The 16,741-nt window shown below is 46.2% G+C and overlaps 1 protein-coding gene and 1 pseudogene across 15 annotated transcripts in view; both read right to left on the bottom strand.

The window, feature by feature from the left end:
- The window catches only part of TFDP2 (transcription factor Dp-2), a 123,755-nt gene extending 107,255 nt beyond the window's left edge, over positions 1 to 16,500 (bottom strand). For 7 of the 15 annotated variants that reach the window (XM_059663729.1, XM_059663730.1, XM_059663713.1 and 4 more), the window contains exon 1: positions 16,194 to 16,499. The gene's annotated coding sequence lies outside the window, so the exon portion shown is untranslated. Of the gene's footprint in view, positions 1 to 16,193 lie in introns of all 15 variants that reach the window. The other 8 variants (XM_059663716.1, XM_059663717.1, XM_059663722.1 and 5 more) reach the window with 3 other exon arrangements.
- On the bottom strand, positions 3,889 to 4,112 carry LOC132215939 (U2 spliceosomal RNA; annotated as a pseudogene).
- Positions 16,501 to 16,741: the final 241 nt, after the last annotated feature.

Genomic DNA, 16,741 nt, shown 5'->3' with positions numbered 1-16,741 from the left:
ATACCACACAGAGATTAACGATTTACATGCTGAACAGTGGACCCCACCTCTGTCCCTCAAATCAGCTTCCCGAACACAGGCCATTCAAACAGGGGGCTAGGACTTTCTTCTATGGGAAATGTGACGCACGGGAAAAGACCTACAACCACTCAATCGCCCTATGTTAAGATTTGCAGTTAAAGAAATAAACTCATAGATACAGAGAACAAAATGATGGTTGCGAGATGGGAGGTGGATTGGGGGACTGGGTGAAAAGATAAAGAGATTAAAAGTACAAACTGGCCGAAACTGGTTTGGCTCAGTGGATAGAGTGTCGGCCTGCGGACTGAAAGGTCCCAGGTTCGATTCTGGTCGGGGGCATGTGCCTGGGTTGCGGGCATATCCCTAGTGGGAGATGTGCAGGAGGCAGCTGATCGATGTTTCTCTCTCATCGATATTTCTAACTCTCTATATCTCTCCCTTCCTCTCTGTAAAAAATCAATAAAATATATTTAAAAAAAAAAAGTACAAACTGGTACTTCTACTAAATACCAACTTACATAGATGTAAGCTGCAGTCACTAAATAGTCATGGGATGTAAAGTACAGCATAGGGAATGTAGTCAATATACTGTAATCACTGTGCATGGTGTCAGGTGAGTACAGACTTATTGGGGTTGTCTAACCACTATGCTGTACACCTGAAACTAATACAATATTGAATGTCAAACTGTAATTGAAAAAAATTTTAATAAAAAAAAAAGACTTGCCGTTAACTCCCCATGGACAAAGTTTTTACTCAGGTTTTTTTTTTTTTTTTTTAATATATTTTATTGATTTTTTACAGAGAGGAAGGGAGAGAGATAGAGAGTTAGAAACATCGATGAGAGAGAAACATCGATCAGCTGCCTCCTGCACATCTCCTACTGGGGATATGCCCGCAACCCAAGTACATGCCCTTGACCGGAATCGAACCTGGGACCTTTCAGTCCGCAGGCCGACGCTCTATCCATTGAGCCAAACGGGTTTCGGCTTTACTCAGGTTTTTACTGCCTCACTCTTTAATCTGAACAGATACTCCAAGTTTACTGAACAATTGAGGAAAGCCTCTCACATGAAATGAAGAGACCAACTTAACAAAACAGCAGTAAACCAAATTAATAAACAAAATAGAAAGAAAGTAAAAAGAGGGGAGAGGGAGAGAACGTAAAGGAAGGGTTGGAAATCCCCACAGAGTAGAACAAGTTTTTTTGGGTCTTTTAAAAATATATTTTTTTTTATTTCAGAGAGGAAAGGAAGGAGACAGAGAGATGGAAAATCAATGAGAGAGACTCATTGATGGGCTGCCTCCTGCACGCCCCCTACTGGGGATCAAGCCCACAACCAGGCATATGCCCTTGACCAGAATCAAACCTGGGACCCTTTAGTCCACAGGTCTACGCTCTATCCACTGAGCCAAACCGGCTAGGGCAGAACAAAAAGTTTTTAAAAAACTGAAAAAAGCCCTGACTGGTTTGGCTCAGTGGATAGAGCGTCAGCCTGCAGACTGAAGGGTCCCGGGTTCGATTCCGGTCAGGGGCATGTACCTTGGTTGCAGGCACATCCCCAGCGGGAGGTGTGCAGGAGGCAGCTGATCGATGTTTCTCTCTCATCGATGTTTCTAACTCTCTATTCCTCTCCCTTCCTCTCTGTAAAAAATCAATAAAATATATATTTTTTTAAAAACTGAAAAAAAAAAAAATTAGAACACCAATCCAGAAGGTACAACTAAAAAGAAATTCCAGAAAAAAAAAAAAGAGGAAAAAGGGGAGGAAATGATACCAAAAAACATTTTTGTTTCTGGCAACATAGTGAACTAAATAAACTTTATCTTAGCAAACCATTTAGAAATATTAGATACAGTAAATAGTCCCTCAAATGCTGAGCTCACAAGAAAACAAAGCTTTCAGCTGCCATGGGGGAATTTTTCAATATAAATAATCAAAACTTTTGGCTTTTAATAATTTAGAGTGACAAGAGACATGAAGTAGAGTTGGAATTGAGGCTCTACCTTCTTTCACACATTTTCAGTGAAAAAATGGACTAAAGAACGGGAAGGAGGAAGTTAACCATCAGCAACCTATAATAATAAAAGCATAATATGCTAATTAGACAAGATGTCCTTCCAAACGTCCTTCAGGACGAAGCCGGGGCTGAGAGGGCCGAGGCAAGCAGCTGGGGCTGCGAGGAAGCCCCGGTCCCGGGTGCCAGGCAGCCATCAACTTAACCAAGAGACAAAGATAAACATCACCAATGATTAAAACATAACGCAATGAACCCCTTGGTATGATGCCCTGTGAAAAACAGAAAGACATTATTTTTTGTGATATTTTTACTAAAAATGCATAACCACACTCCACCAGTGACAGCAGACAAACCCAAATAGATGAAAATTCTGAAAATTTTATATCAGCACTCTTCAAAAGTGTCAAGGTCATATAACAAAGAAAAATTGAAGACTGTTAAAGAATAGAGACAACTACCTAGCCAACATGGCTCAGTGGTTGAGCACTGACCTATGAATTAGGAAGTCACAATTCAATTCCCGGCTGGGGCACATGCCCACATTGCAAGCTCAATCCCTGGTGTAGGGTGTGCAGGAGGCAGCCGATTGTTGATTGCCTCTCATCATTGATGTTTCTGTCTCTCTCTCCCTCTCCCTTCCTCTCTGAAATCAATAAAAATACTTTTTAAAAAGAATAGAGACAACTAAGGAGAGATAGCAAATAATGTATAATGTGGGATCCTGAATGGAATCCTGTAACAGAAAAATGTCATTAGTGAAAAAATTTGGTGAAATTCAAATAAGGTCTGGCTGGAGTTGAGTCAACAATATTGTACCAATGTTAACTTCCTGCTCTTGATAATTACCCTATCTATACTAATAATAGAGGAATATGCAAATTATCCAGGACTCCGTCACAGTAACAACCGAACAGCAGGCTGCGTGGTGGGGACAGGGCCAGCAGGGGGGTTAGCGAGGGATGACCAAACGACTGAACAGCAGGCTACGTGGGGCAACCAGACCGGTGGGGGGGGCAATTGGGGGCGACCAGGCTGGCGGGGGGGGGCAGTTAGGGGCAACCAGGCTGGCAAGGGGGGCAGTGAGGGGTGACCAGGCTGGCGGGGGGGGGGGCAGTTGGGGGCAACCAGGCCAGCAGGAGGGGGCAGTTGGGGGTGACCAGGCCGGTGGGGGGGGGGGGCATCAGGGGCGATCAGGCAGGCAGGCAGGTGAGCAGTTAGGAGCCAGCAGTTCCAGATTGTGAGAGGGATGTCTGACTGCCGGTTTAATAGGAATACTGGGGATCGGGCCTAACCTGGCAGTTGGACATCCCCCAAGGGGTCCCAGATTGGAGAGGGTGCAGGCTGGGCTGAGGGGACCCCCCATGCATGAATTTCATGCACCGGGCCTCTGGTGGTTATATAAAATGTTAACTAACATTAGGGGAAATGGGCTGAGAAATATAATTAAACTCTGCAACTTTTACAAATTTCCTATAAATCTAAAATTAGTTCAAAATAAAGTTTTTTTTAAAGAAGTGAAGCAATAATTATATCATTAAGAGTGATAACCATCAAAAGAACTAAAAGTAGATACTATGAAAGGTGGTTTTACCAATTCATACTGTTAGAAGTCAGAATAGTTCCCTTGGGGAAGAGGGATTCATAACTGGAAAGGGACACTAGGGTGGTAGTTACACAGATGCTATTTAGTTATTAAAATTTAAGTGCAATTTAAAAATATATATATTTTTATTTATTTCAAAGAGGAAGATAGAAACATCAATAATGAGAAAGAATCATTGATTGGCTGCCTCCTGCATGCCCCACACTGGGAATTGAACCCGCAACTCAGGCATGTGCCTTTACCAGGAATTGAACCGTGACCTCCTAGTTCATAGGTCGAAGCTCAATCACTGAGCCATGCCAGCAGGGCTTTAAGTGCAATTTTTAAATCTGTCATCTATCCATAAAAATCATTTTTAAACATGGTTTTTCCTCTATAGAGTGAGACTAAAAATATGAGGAATGCTTTTATTAAACTGATAAGAACAGATACTACACTTGATCTTAGCCAAAAGGCCAAGAGGCGATAGGAATGCTTTTATTCTAGAAAATTTTGAAATTGGTAACAGCCAAATATTAATACAGTAATTGGTAACAGTTGAATGTTAGTACAAGAAATCAGAAAAGGCAAATTTGGGACCCTAAGCCCAGAAGAATCCAGAAAACACAAATGGCCTACTTTATTTCCTCGTCCTTAGCACCTGATCGCCTATACTCCTCTTGAGGAAATGTGGGTTTGTGCAAGATAACCAAGCACTAAGACTGAGAGCAGAGAGTGTCTCAATGGGGAATATCAAACACAGTAAGATTCACACACATTAAGCACAAGAAAATGTAAATTGTCGCAGCTTACAATATTTACATTGCACATAAAAAGTTTAGCAAAGCCTGGTTACTTACGATAGATGTAGATTAACCATACAAAATTCATCAAAGTTGTTATTAGTTGCAACATGAAAAATTGCTTCGTAATATACCTAGTTATTCATTAGGAGTCTTAATAAACAACAAGATGGTGGGCTGAGAATTACTCTACCCTTGAGGTAGTTAAGATGATAAAAAAAATCAGAAAAAGTTTTACATAAATTAGTAAGTCAAATTAATATAATAGCTCTCTATTATATTAAATGCAGTAGACTGCCATCTACTCCAGTCAAATTGTTTTTTTTTCCAAGGTGAAATACTGGAGTGAATTTTACACAAATGGGAAGTATTAAATAAGTCAGAGACTTCTGCTACTAAGATAAGTAGATAGATAGCCAGTTGAGCTCTGTTGAGCAGTTTGTCAGAATGCTTCCATATATACCTAGAGCTAAAGGTGAAGAAAAAAAAATCCTTTGTGCTATATTTTCTACTTTAATAACAAGATCTGTACAATCATTATTTTTGAAGACACTTATTTTCTTGTTGTATATTCAACTTACCAGACATACCCACACCCTTGGTGATAACAGCATCATTAGCCACAACATCTTTGACTGAAATACATGGTGCTTCTGCTCTGTGACCAACAGATGGCACTATTATTTGCTTTTATATTTTTACTAGAGGCCCGGTGCATGAAAATTCATGCACTGGAGGGGGGGGGGGTGTCCCTCAGCCCGGCCTGCCCCCTCTCACAGTTTGGGAGTCCTCAAGGGTGGGAGGCGATAAGGGGAAGGCGACGCCCCCATCACACCTCTCCTGCTGCCACTGCTGGCAATGCAAGCCTCAGCTGGCCCTGGTTACCTAAGCCTCAGGTGACCCTGGGCAGCTGGGCAGCCCCCATCTGAGGTTTGCCTGCGCCTCGGGCATCAGCTGGGCAGCCCCATCCGAAGCTTGCCTGTGCCTCAGGCCGGCCCTGTGTGGCTGGAGAGCTGAGGGTGGGTCCAGCCACACCGGGTGCCTGCTTCACCCCCAGCTGCGCTGAAAGGAATGGGGGACTCCTGTGGCAGGAGCAAGGAGCAAAGAGCCCTAAGGTGGGTCTGGCTGCACCACGGGCCTGCCACCCCTGGCGGGGCTGAAAGGACTGGGGGACTCCAGCAGGGCTGGGGGACTGGGCACCGCCATCTTGTGGCTATGGGCACTGCCATCTTTGTGATGGTGGGATGGTCAATTTGCATATTCTGACTTTATTAGATAGGATTCTTCTCACTTTTTGGGAACACTTCTAGCCTTTTTCTCTTTCATCACAATTTTAAGATGTGACATAATTTCATTATAACTATATTTTGTTTTAGCCTACATATAATTTTTGAATAAGTCAAAAGGACTTATAGCACATAATATAAGCCTGACAATAAAAGTAAAATACGTATGTTACAAAGAAGTTAGGTTAACATCTTGAGTATGTACGTGTTTCTATTCACAGTAAACCAATCAGTATATAATAGATTCACGCAGCTCATAATCATGATTTAACCAATGAACTGAAATACAATTGAATTTAAGATTTCAGCCCTGACCAGTTTGGCTCAGTGGATACAGTGTCAGCCTGTGGACTGAAGGGTCCCAGGTTTGATTCCCGTCAAGGGCATGTACCTTGGTTGCGGGCACATCCCCAGTGGGGGGTGTGTAGAAGGCAGCTAAATTGATGTTTCTCTCTCATCGATGTTTCTGACTCTCTATCCCTCTCCCTTCCTCTCTGTAAAAAATCAATAAAATATATTAAAAATAAATAAATAAATAAATAAATAAATAAAAAACCATTAAAAAAAAAAAAGATATCACATACATTACACAGAAATGGTCTATTTGTTCAGTTATGGTAAACAGTGACCCTAGTGAAAGGATGATCAATCTAAAATAATGGTTAATTTTCAAATCACTCATTTATATTTGAATGAATTCACAACACTCCAGATAAAACAGAAACTATACTAGAAAGACCGAACTAAGAAGAACCTCTAAAGATTTTTGGATTCTTGCATGAATGTTGAAGGCCTAAGACAATATGTTAGCCAGGCAACAGTTAGTGGCTAGCACTCAAGTCATACAGATTCACGTTTGAGTTCCAGCTCTGCCATTGCTGTCTTTATATAAAACAACTTGTGTCCTTATTTATAAAATGAGAAACCATAAATCCTTTCTAATATATATTTCATGGGTTACAGATCAGTCTTGTAAACAGGATTACACTATCAATGAGCTGCTTATATAAAAGAATCCCTTATTTCCTTTTTTTAAATATATTTTATTGATTTTTTACAGAGAGGAAGGGAGAGAGATAGTTAGAAACATCAATCAGCTGCCTCCTGCACATCACCCACTGGGGATGTGCCCGCAACCCAGGTACATGCCCTTGACTGGAATCGAACCTGGGACCTTTCAGTCCACAGACCGACGCTCTATCCACTGAGCCAAACCGGTTTCGGCCTCTTATTTTCTTTATTTACTATGACCTCTCTCATCTTGGAATTCCTTTCTGTTATGGCGAAGAAGGGTTTTGTGTGTGGTGACCCCTTTCTAGAAAGTCTTTTCTTTAGCATTAGTTTCACATGCTTTAGATTACTGTTTCAGTTTCTTGAAATTTATTCTTCTTTTATGTCACTTATGTCCAGAGAGGAAATCCAATTGTCTTGAACTCTTTACCCAGAGTGTAACTTTACCTTAGAAAATGAATAACTTGGAACAGACCTTTCTCAAAGTGGTAGCATCTGATAGTCCAAACCATCCCAAGAACACTACTGAATCTGACAATAAAAGAAAATCTGATTTGGGAAGAGGGAATACTTTTTTTAGTTCTTTTAGAGAGAGCTCATTAATTAAAACATTTAGCCGCTTTTACATTATAATTAACTAGTTTACTAATTGAGTTAGCAAGTCTTTGCTCAAATTTGCCAAGGTCCCTGAAAGAAGCTATTACCACTAACTGACCGAAAATCATTCTGATATTAATTAGAAAAGAATCCAACGTCTGCTAACACCTAAATAAATATTGATACCCCCTAGTGGAAAGCATTTTCTAGGTTTAAAATAACTCACTAATAATACTGAACTATTTCAGTATTGAGTTTTTCTCTGATGATGTTTTTGCATTACTTGTTTCCACACTAATCCTGCTCAGAGTTGTCTTCCTGAATTTCAGTTTTAAAAAGCTGAAACTTGAAAGAAGCAGAACATCTCTACAGAAACCATGGGTTCTTATAGTTGAAATATCAACAGCTGCATCTATTCCAGTTATCTCTATGTGTCACTAAACATTTCACTTAAAAAAAAAAAAGACAAAAATCCCTGAATGATTAGCATTTTGGTACCTTTATTGAAATAATTCTCTTTGCCTTTTGCTTCTCCATTTTTACAATTTTGAAGTAAGCCTAATAAGTGATCTTAGTTGTCTGACATATCTGTCTGAAGTTTTTATTATAACAACACAAAGATTTTGAGAGATCAACTAGGCTCTTTTTTTTTTCACATAAAAATCAAAGAATTCATATTGTAATTGAATTTCATTAGATAAGAATTTTAGCTGCCCTTATCTACCACTTTCTCAACCAAAATAATTCTCTTATGAAAATCTGTATTTGAAAAACTACTGACTTAAAAGCTTTTCAAGTAAGTTTTTCAAGATCAAAAATAGTCTTGGAAAACCTTTTCAAAATAATTTTTCTGACCACTATGGTTAATCTTCCACAAATTATTTTCTTTCAATATCTATGTTTAGTAATTATTTTTATAGCAACTGGGATATAGTACAATATCTTGAAGAGCATGAATTTAATGACAAAACTGTAGGCAGAATGTTAACATCAGCAGGTATTCTATTGCTTTTCATTTATGATGGAATTTTTCACAAAGATTTTCATTCATCCTTAGAATGCCTGCACAGGTCATGCTCTCTATTATCTTTGAATACTGATTTGTTCAACTTAAAAAAACACATAATCACACCTGGCTGGTGTGGCTCAGTAGTTGAGCATCAACTTATGAGCCAGGAGGTCTCGGTTCGATTCCCGGACAGGGCACATGCCCGGGTTGTGGGCTCAATCCCCAGTAGGGGGAGTGCAGGAGGCGGCCAATCAATGATTCTCTCTCATCATTGATGTTTCTATCTCTCTCTCCCTCTTCCTTCCTCTCTGAAATCAATTTAAAAATATGTATAAAAATCTCATTTTACAGATGAGAAAACTGAGGCCGAAAAATGTTTACATAATTTACTCAAGGTCATCCTATCTAATAAAAGAGAAAAATGGTAATTGGCGTACGACGATACCCTTTTCATTGGCTAATCAGGGCTATATGCAAATTAACTGCCAACTAAGATTGGCAGTTAACTGCCAACAAGATGGTGGTTAATTTGCATATGTAGGCACAATGCAGGGAGGTGAAAGGGAAAGCAGGAAGAAGCCCCCTGCCACTGACAGTGATCAGAAACCCAGGGGGGAGCTAAGAGGAGGGGGGCAGGGCAAAGGCGGCCCTGGGGCGGCCTTTGCCCTGCCCCCCAGCCATGATCAGAGAATCAGGTGCCTTTGCCGCCCTGGCCAGTGATAGCAGGAAGTAGGGGTGGAGCCAGCGATGGGAGCTGGGCACGGTCGAAGCTGGCAGTCCCGGGAGCTAGGGGTCCCTTGCCTGGGCCTAAAGCGAAGCCCACGATCGCGGGGCCGCTGCAGCTGCGGGTCCCCGCTGCCCGGGCCGGACGCCTCAGCCAGAGGCGTTAGGCCTGGGCAGGGGCGGAGCCTGGAACCGCGGGGAGCTGGGGGTCCCCTGCCCAGGCTTGACACCTCTGCCGGAGGCCTCAGGCCTGGTCAAGGGGCCGATCCGGTGATTGGTGATCGGAGGGTGATGAGGGTCAACTCCTCTGGCCGAGACATCAGGCCTGGGCGGGGGGTGGAGCCGGGGATTGGGGGGATATGATGGTCCCCTCGCCCAGGCCTGAAGCCTGGGTCAGAGGCGTCAGGCTTGGGCGGGGGGTGGAGCAAGCGATCAGAGGGAGATGGGGGTCCCCTGCCCAGGCATGATTCCTGGGCCAGAGGTCTCAGGCCTGGGCGGGGGTCAGAGCCAGTGATCGGGGGGAGATGGGGGTCCCCTGTCCAAGCCTGACACCTCTGGCAGAGGCGTCAGGCCTGGGCAAGGGGCCGATCAGGCGATCGGAGGGTGATGGGGGTCTACGCCTCTGGCCGAGGCATCAGGCCTGGGCAAGGGGCAGAGCCAGCAATTGGAGGGGTCTGGGGGTCCCCTGCCCAGGCCTGATGCCTGGGCCAGAGGCATCAGGCCTGGGCTGGGGGCAGAACCAGTGATGGGGGGAAATGAGGGTCCCCTGCCCAGGCCTGACGCCTCTGTCAGAGGCGTCAGGCTGGGCAAGGGGTCGATCCTGCGATTGGAAGGTGATGGGGGTCAATGCCTGAGGGCTCCCAGTATGTGAGAGGGGGCAGGCTGAGATGAAGGACACTCCCCCCACACACACACCCAGTGCACGAATTTCGTGCACTGGGCCCCTAGTAAGTACTAATAAAAGAGAAACATGGTAATTGGCGTACGACCACTACCCTTCCCATTGGCTAATCAGGGAGATATGCAAATTAACTGCCAGCCAAGATGGCGGCCGGCAGCCAGGCAGCTTAAACTGAACATGAGGCTTGCTTGCTTCAGTGACGGAGGACTCCAACGTTCCCCGCCTGCCTTGCTGGCCTCTGAGCCTGCAGTTTGAACATTGTAACAAATATAGAAGCTAAACAAAACCCCAGAAACCAGCTTTCAGCGAGCCGGGATCTCAGAGCTGGAGTTGATACAGAGTTTCGATTATAGAACCTAAACAAACCAGATACCTACTTTCAGCAGCTGAGGCCTCAGAGCTGGAGCCAAGCCTCAGAGCTAAAGCTGGCCCAGAATAAAAAAAAAAGAAAGAAAAAAAGGAGCAGTTGGGAGTCACCCCCATCCTGAAAACAGCCCTCAGCCCCTCACCCAGACTGGCCAGGCACCCCAGTGGGGACCCCCACCCTGAAGGGTGTGTGACCAGCTGCAAACAGCCATCATCCCCTCATCCAGGCTGGCCAGGCACCTCAGTGGGGACCCCCACCCTGATCCAGGACACCCTTCAGGGCAAACCAGCCAGCCCCACCCATGCACCAGGCCTCTATTCTATATAGTAAAAGGGTAATATGCCTCCCAGCACCGGGATTAGCGGAGCCGCGAGGCCTCCCAGCACCGGGATCAGCATGACAGGGGGCAGCGCCCAAACCCCCTGATCGCCCTGCGGCTCTGTGTGTGACAGGGGGCGGGGCCACAACCTCCCTATCGGCCCTGCTCTGTTCCTGACAGGGGAAAGCGCCCCAACCCCCTGATCGGCCCTGCTCTGTGCCTGATAGGGGGGAGCTCCCCAACCCCCTGATCGCCCTGCGGCTCTGTGTGTGACAGGGTGCGGCGCCCCAACTCCCCCACCCCACGGGCCCTACTCTGTGTGTGACGGGGTAGAGCCATAACCTCCCCATTGGCCCTACCCTGAGTGTGAGAGTGGCGGCGCCCCAACCCCCTGATCGGCCCTGCTCTGTGGGTGATAGAGGGAGGCGCCCCAACCCCCACACCTCACGGGCCCTGCTCTGTGTGTGATGGGGTAGAGCCATAACCTCCCCATCGGCCCTGCCCTGAGTGTGACAGTGGCGGCACCCCAACCCCCTGATCGGCCCTGCTCTGTGGGTGATAGAGGGCGGCACCCCAACCCCCTGATCCGCCCTGCTCTGTGCGTGACAGAGGGGAGCTCCCCAACCCCCTGATGGGCCCTGCTCTGTGCGTGACGGGGGGAGCTCCCCAACCCCCTGATGGGCCCTGCTCTGTGCGTGACAAGGGGGAGCTCCCCAACCCCCTGATAGGCCCTGTTCTGTGCGTGACAAGGGGGAGCTCCCCAACCCCCTGATAGGCCCTGCTCTGTGCATGACGGGGTGGCGCCGCAACCTCCCCATCGACCCTGCCTTGAGTGTGACAGGCGGCAGTGCCCCAACCCCCCAATTGACCCTGCCCTGAGTGTGACTGAGGGTGGCATCGCAACCTCCCGATCCGCCCTGCTCTGTGTATGACAGGGGCGGCGCCCCAACTCCCCAATCGGACCTGCTCTGAGACCGACCAGAGGCTGCACCTAGGGATTAGGCCTGCCCTCTGCCACCCGGGAGCAGGCCTAAGCCAGCAGGTCGTTATCTCCCGAGGGGTCCCAGACTTCGAGAGGGCACAGGCCGGGCTGAGAGACCCCCCCTCTCCCCCCAAGTGCACAAATTTTTGTGCACCGGGCCTCTAGTCCCATATAATAAAAGGGTAATATGCAAATAGATCGAATGGCAGAACCAAACAACCAATCAAAGCGTAATATGCTAATGATATGCTAAGGCTGCTCAACCACTCGCTATGACATGCACTGACCACCAGGAGGCAGATGCTCCAACCGGGAGGTTAGCTTGCTGCTGGGGTCTGGCTGATCAGGACTGAGCAAGATGGGCCAGACACGCCCTGGAGCCCTCTTGCGGTCCCTCCCTGACCCAATTGTGCACCAGTGGGTTCCCTCAGCCTGGTCTGAGCCCTCTCGAAATCCGGGACCCCTCAGGGGATGTTGGAGAGCCAGTTTCAGCCTGATCCCGCAGGCCACTCCCCTTGGGAGGGCGGCAGACGCAGGGCTCATGGCTGGCAAGCACTGCTGCGGCAGTGGGGCCAGGATGAGCAGGAGCAGCAGGTAGGAGCTGCAGGCGGCGTTGGACTGTGGGTTTCAGCCCGATCCCTGCAGACCACCCAGAGGGACCCCACCCATGCACAAATTCATGCACCAGGCCTCTAGTCTTCAAATATTTGAAAATCCACATTCAGAAGAGAATACTAGAACCAGTGAAGATATAATTTCTAGCTCAGTAAAAGAAATAATTTTATAAAAGTCAGAGTTGTCCAAAACCTTCACCCTTAGAAAGTATGAAACTATGAATCTTCTCTCCAGAAAAAAATATGCAAATGCATATAATTTTGCTTAAAATTTCCAAGGGTTCAAAAATCTACTTTTAAATCTACTCATACCACCTCTAGAGCCACGTACCCCAGATTAAAACAGAAAGGTCAAGGATAAAGAGGCAAGTATATTTAATAATCTTTAGCAACTAACTCACGAGTTCACTCCTGCCCACTTGGACATGTTTCACTTCTCTCACAGCCATGAGCTGTGAGACTTGAAACCAGGGGAGCAGTGGCAGTCACTCCCAAGCTTACCCCCTTGTCCTGTCTCCAGGAACCTCCATTCTGGTTTCTTTTTCTCTACCTAAATAAAACTTAGTTTCCCTCTCAATAAATAAATAAATAATCTTTAAAATTCATTATAACTTAAAAATTCTATTATCTAAAACAGTGGTTCTCAACCTCGGCTGCACATTAGAATCACCTGGGAATCTTTTTAAAATCCTGATTTCAGGGCCTCATCCTCTGGAAATTCTGTTTCTTTGTTACTAATGTTGTGGCCCCACCTCATAACAAAGAAACAGAATTTCCGGAGGATGAGCCCCAGAAATCAGGATTTTAAAAAGATTCCCAGGTGATTCTAATGTGCAGCCGAGGTTGAGAACCACTGATCTAAAATAACTCTCAACTCTACACCTTCTAATTTCTTCTGAGATCCATATTGCAATAAAAGTTTAAATATGAGAGTCAAAAAAAGTCAAGTTTGCCTAGCGACAATATAAACTGTGAGTAAATTCATAGATATTATGGCTTATTATTCAACCTTTAAAAGATATATGCCTAAGTTTAAAGATAAAAAATAAGATGCTATGGATGGAACTGGAGAGCGGATAAATACCACATGATCTCACTCATTTGTGGAATATAATGAACAACATAAACTGATGAACAAGGACTGATCCAGAGACGGAGAGGCATTGATTGGACTGTCGGGCCTTGGAGGGAAGGTAGGGGAGGGTGGGGGTAAGGGAGAAAGATCAACCAAAGGACTTATATGCAAGCATATAGGCCTAAACAATGGACACGGACAACGGGGGGGGGGGGGGGGGGGTGAGGGCATGAGCGGGGGGGGTGGAGGGGTAGAGGGTAACATGGGGATAAGGAGACATATGTAATATCTTAATCAATAAAAAATATATAAAAAAAATAAAAATAAGATGCTAATGTACAACACAATATCTAATATTTAATGCCCAAATTAGAAATTTCCTTCCCCTGCTTTAAAACTTATTCTTAAACTTTCCCTTTCCATCCTTTGTTCCTGGCTAACTGTTAAGACTGACAGACCAACAAACAATGGACTAAAAGTCAGAACACTTAGGTTCTAATTCACTACCTTTACCATGAATTTAATTTTGCATTAGTCCATCTCCTTATCTTGTTTTATAAACTTTCATATACTTAAAAGGGCCTTTAATTTTATTTTTTACAATATATTTGTATTGATTTCAGAAAAAAACATCAATAATGAAAGAGAATCATTGGTTGGCTGCTTCCTGCACGCCCCCTACTGGGATCGAACCTGCAACCCAAGCATGTGCCTTGGCTTGAATCAAACCGTGATCTCTTGGTTCATCAGTCGATGCTCAACCACTAAGCCATGCCAGCTGGGCCTAAAAGGGTTTTTATTTATTATTCTTTAAAGGGTTTTTAAATGGTGAAGTGCTATGTAAATAAAAGTAACTCATGTATTATCAACAGCAAGAAAACAAAGCCATGTTAAAAAAAAAAAAAAGCAAATGTATGTTCACATTTCAATTCCTAATTATAAAAAGCAACCTCTGAATCCAGTGTGTTTTAATGTATAATCTTCATCCATAAATGCTTTCTACATTCAATGTTAAGTTGTATTGAGAGGACAAAGCTCAGACTGTGAAGAATTTTGGCAGCAAAGGAAAAACTTGAAGGTGCCAGTGGGCTACACATTTATGAGAGTTGGAGGGAAAGTTACACAATCACAAAATGGTCATAAAAGTGTTACATGCTTGCAAATTCCGCCTTCTCTCTTAGACCACTAGAAATAAAGAGAACTAAAAAGTTACGAGTTTAGTAGGTCTTGAGCCTTTATTAGCAAGCCTAAGTGCCACATTGCTGAAATTGCAACTCTCCTGCCAGAACAGCACTACACACACCATGTCTGCCCTTAGACTAGACTCCAGATACAGGCACAAGATGTCCTAGCAAACAACATGCATCAAGAGCTAGCACACAAGTATGGGGGAATCCAGGCTCTAGGCATCTGATTTTTCTCCTTGGTCCTACTTGAAAATGGACACTGCTATGAAAAATTTATTATAGTAATAGGATAATGAGCAAGGTTTAGCTAAATTATATGCCAACCAATGAAATGGAAAAGCAACCTGTACTACCAGATCGACTATATTTAACTTTGAACAGACAGGCCATGATCACACTAAATAGAGAACAGCTGAATAACTTCAACTTATATTTATCAAGTGAAGATGATGTCAAGCCATTAAGAGAAAAGAAAAGTGGCCCAGAAAATACTAGGCTGTAGAAGTCAAATAGAAAACAAACAAACTAGGGTTTGGGGGAAAAGAGGTAAGGAAGAGAATGAGCTACTGGCTTAATAAAAAGAGAACAAATAAATGGGACTGGGAGTCTGAGCCCTCTGAGATAGAATGAGGAAGAGGAAAGTATTCAAAGGCTTAAAGCAGCGGTTCTCAACCTGTGGGTCGCGACCCCTTTAGGGGTCGCCTAAATACATCCTGCATACCAGATATTTACATTACGATTCATAACAGTAGCAACATTACAGTTATGAAGTAGCCACGAAAATAATTTTATGGCTGGGGGTCACCACAACATGAGGAACTGTATTAAAGGGTCGCGGCATTAGGAAGGTTGAGAACCACTGGCTTAAAGGGCGTTTCAGCAGTGACTATGGAAAGGGATGAGCCTGTTAACTGTTTCAACAGGAAAAGGTACACCGGACAGGGAACGTTTCTGAACCGCACGCATGGCACTTCCTATGCTGTGAGCTTTGTTTCAAAAGCGATCCACAGACCAGCCCCGTTACCCCTCACAACGCCCCGCAGAGGCAGTTGCTACCACTTCACAGGTGGCGAAACTGAGACCACGCAATGCAAGGCCACACAGCTGGTACCGGCGTCTGAGCGCTCATCAATTAACTGAACTGTCTGCAAGGTCCTACAAAAACCTTCATGTTTTCCGTGGACGGGGACCATGGCTCTCTGGAATTTCCCAAAGGAGTCTGGGTCCAAAGAGTGATCCTCGACTTTAGAGAAAAGTTCCTTTATGGGGGATATGAGGTTCTCCTGAGAACACAAACCTCTGGAACAATGAAAAACACCCAGCAGAGACAGAGGGAGGCGTGTGGGTCATGAGGGGAGGAAAAGTCAGAAAACGAGACTTGGGAGCCATCCTTCTCCCCTGAAAGAGAGAAAGCAGAAAGCGGCCCTTCCTGTCCTCCACGAGGCGTGACTCAGGGACGTGGCCTCCCCCCGCTTTGCAGCGTGTGTGGGGTGTGTGTGTGTGGGGGGGGGGGGTCTCCTCCAGACACTCACAGGTTATCCGGCCAGGCCTGGAAGGATGCGTGGTTATCAGCTAGGACTCGGGGTGACAAGGGGGCCCCCCCGAGGCGCAGGGAGGGAAGCCTGCCCAGGAGCACGCCGGGCCGGGGCCAGAGGGCCTCGGCATAGGTGCCCGCGCCCTCGCCCCACACCTTACCCCGCTTGGCTGTTCTTCCGAGGCTGGGGCACCGGCGCTTGGCGGCGGCCCGGTCTTGGCGGACTCACACTCGGGGCAGGGGTGGGAGCTCCGCGGCCTGTCCAGTCAAGGCCCTGGAGTTCGAGGTCCCAGGACGCCGACAGCGCGCGCCCCCGAGCCTGCCCGGAGAGGAAGGGTCAGAGCGCGCCCCGCGAGCGCAGCAGCCGCCGCCGCCGCCGCGGGAGAAATCGCTGGCTGCTAGGTCCGCCCGCACCAGCCCGGCCACTGCCCCGCTTCCCCCGCGCGAGCTTTGGCGGCGGAGCAGCACGGTGAGCGCCGATTGGCCCGCGGGGTGAGTAACGTAAGGCGCTTCTCCTCACGGATTGGCCGGGGCGGCGGTGCGTGCACGGAGTAAACAAACCCCGCCCCCCGGCTTCCCAAAGAGAGGAGGGGGCTGGAGGTGAAGGGGCGGGGCCGCGAGGTGAAGGGGCGGGGCCGCGAGGTGAAGGGATAGGAAGCTCCAACCCCTGGCTGCTCAGCGGAGTTTCCCAATGAAGCCCCTGCGATGA

Source organism: Myotis daubentonii, chromosome 14 (assembly GCF_963259705.1).
Source record: "Myotis daubentonii chromosome 14, mMyoDau2.1, whole genome shotgun sequence".
Lineage (NCBI taxonomy): Eukaryota > Metazoa > Chordata > Mammalia > Chiroptera > Vespertilionidae > Myotis > Myotis daubentonii.
Note: the sequence above shows the minus strand (reverse complement) of the source record. Positions and strands in the feature narration are given on the sequence as shown.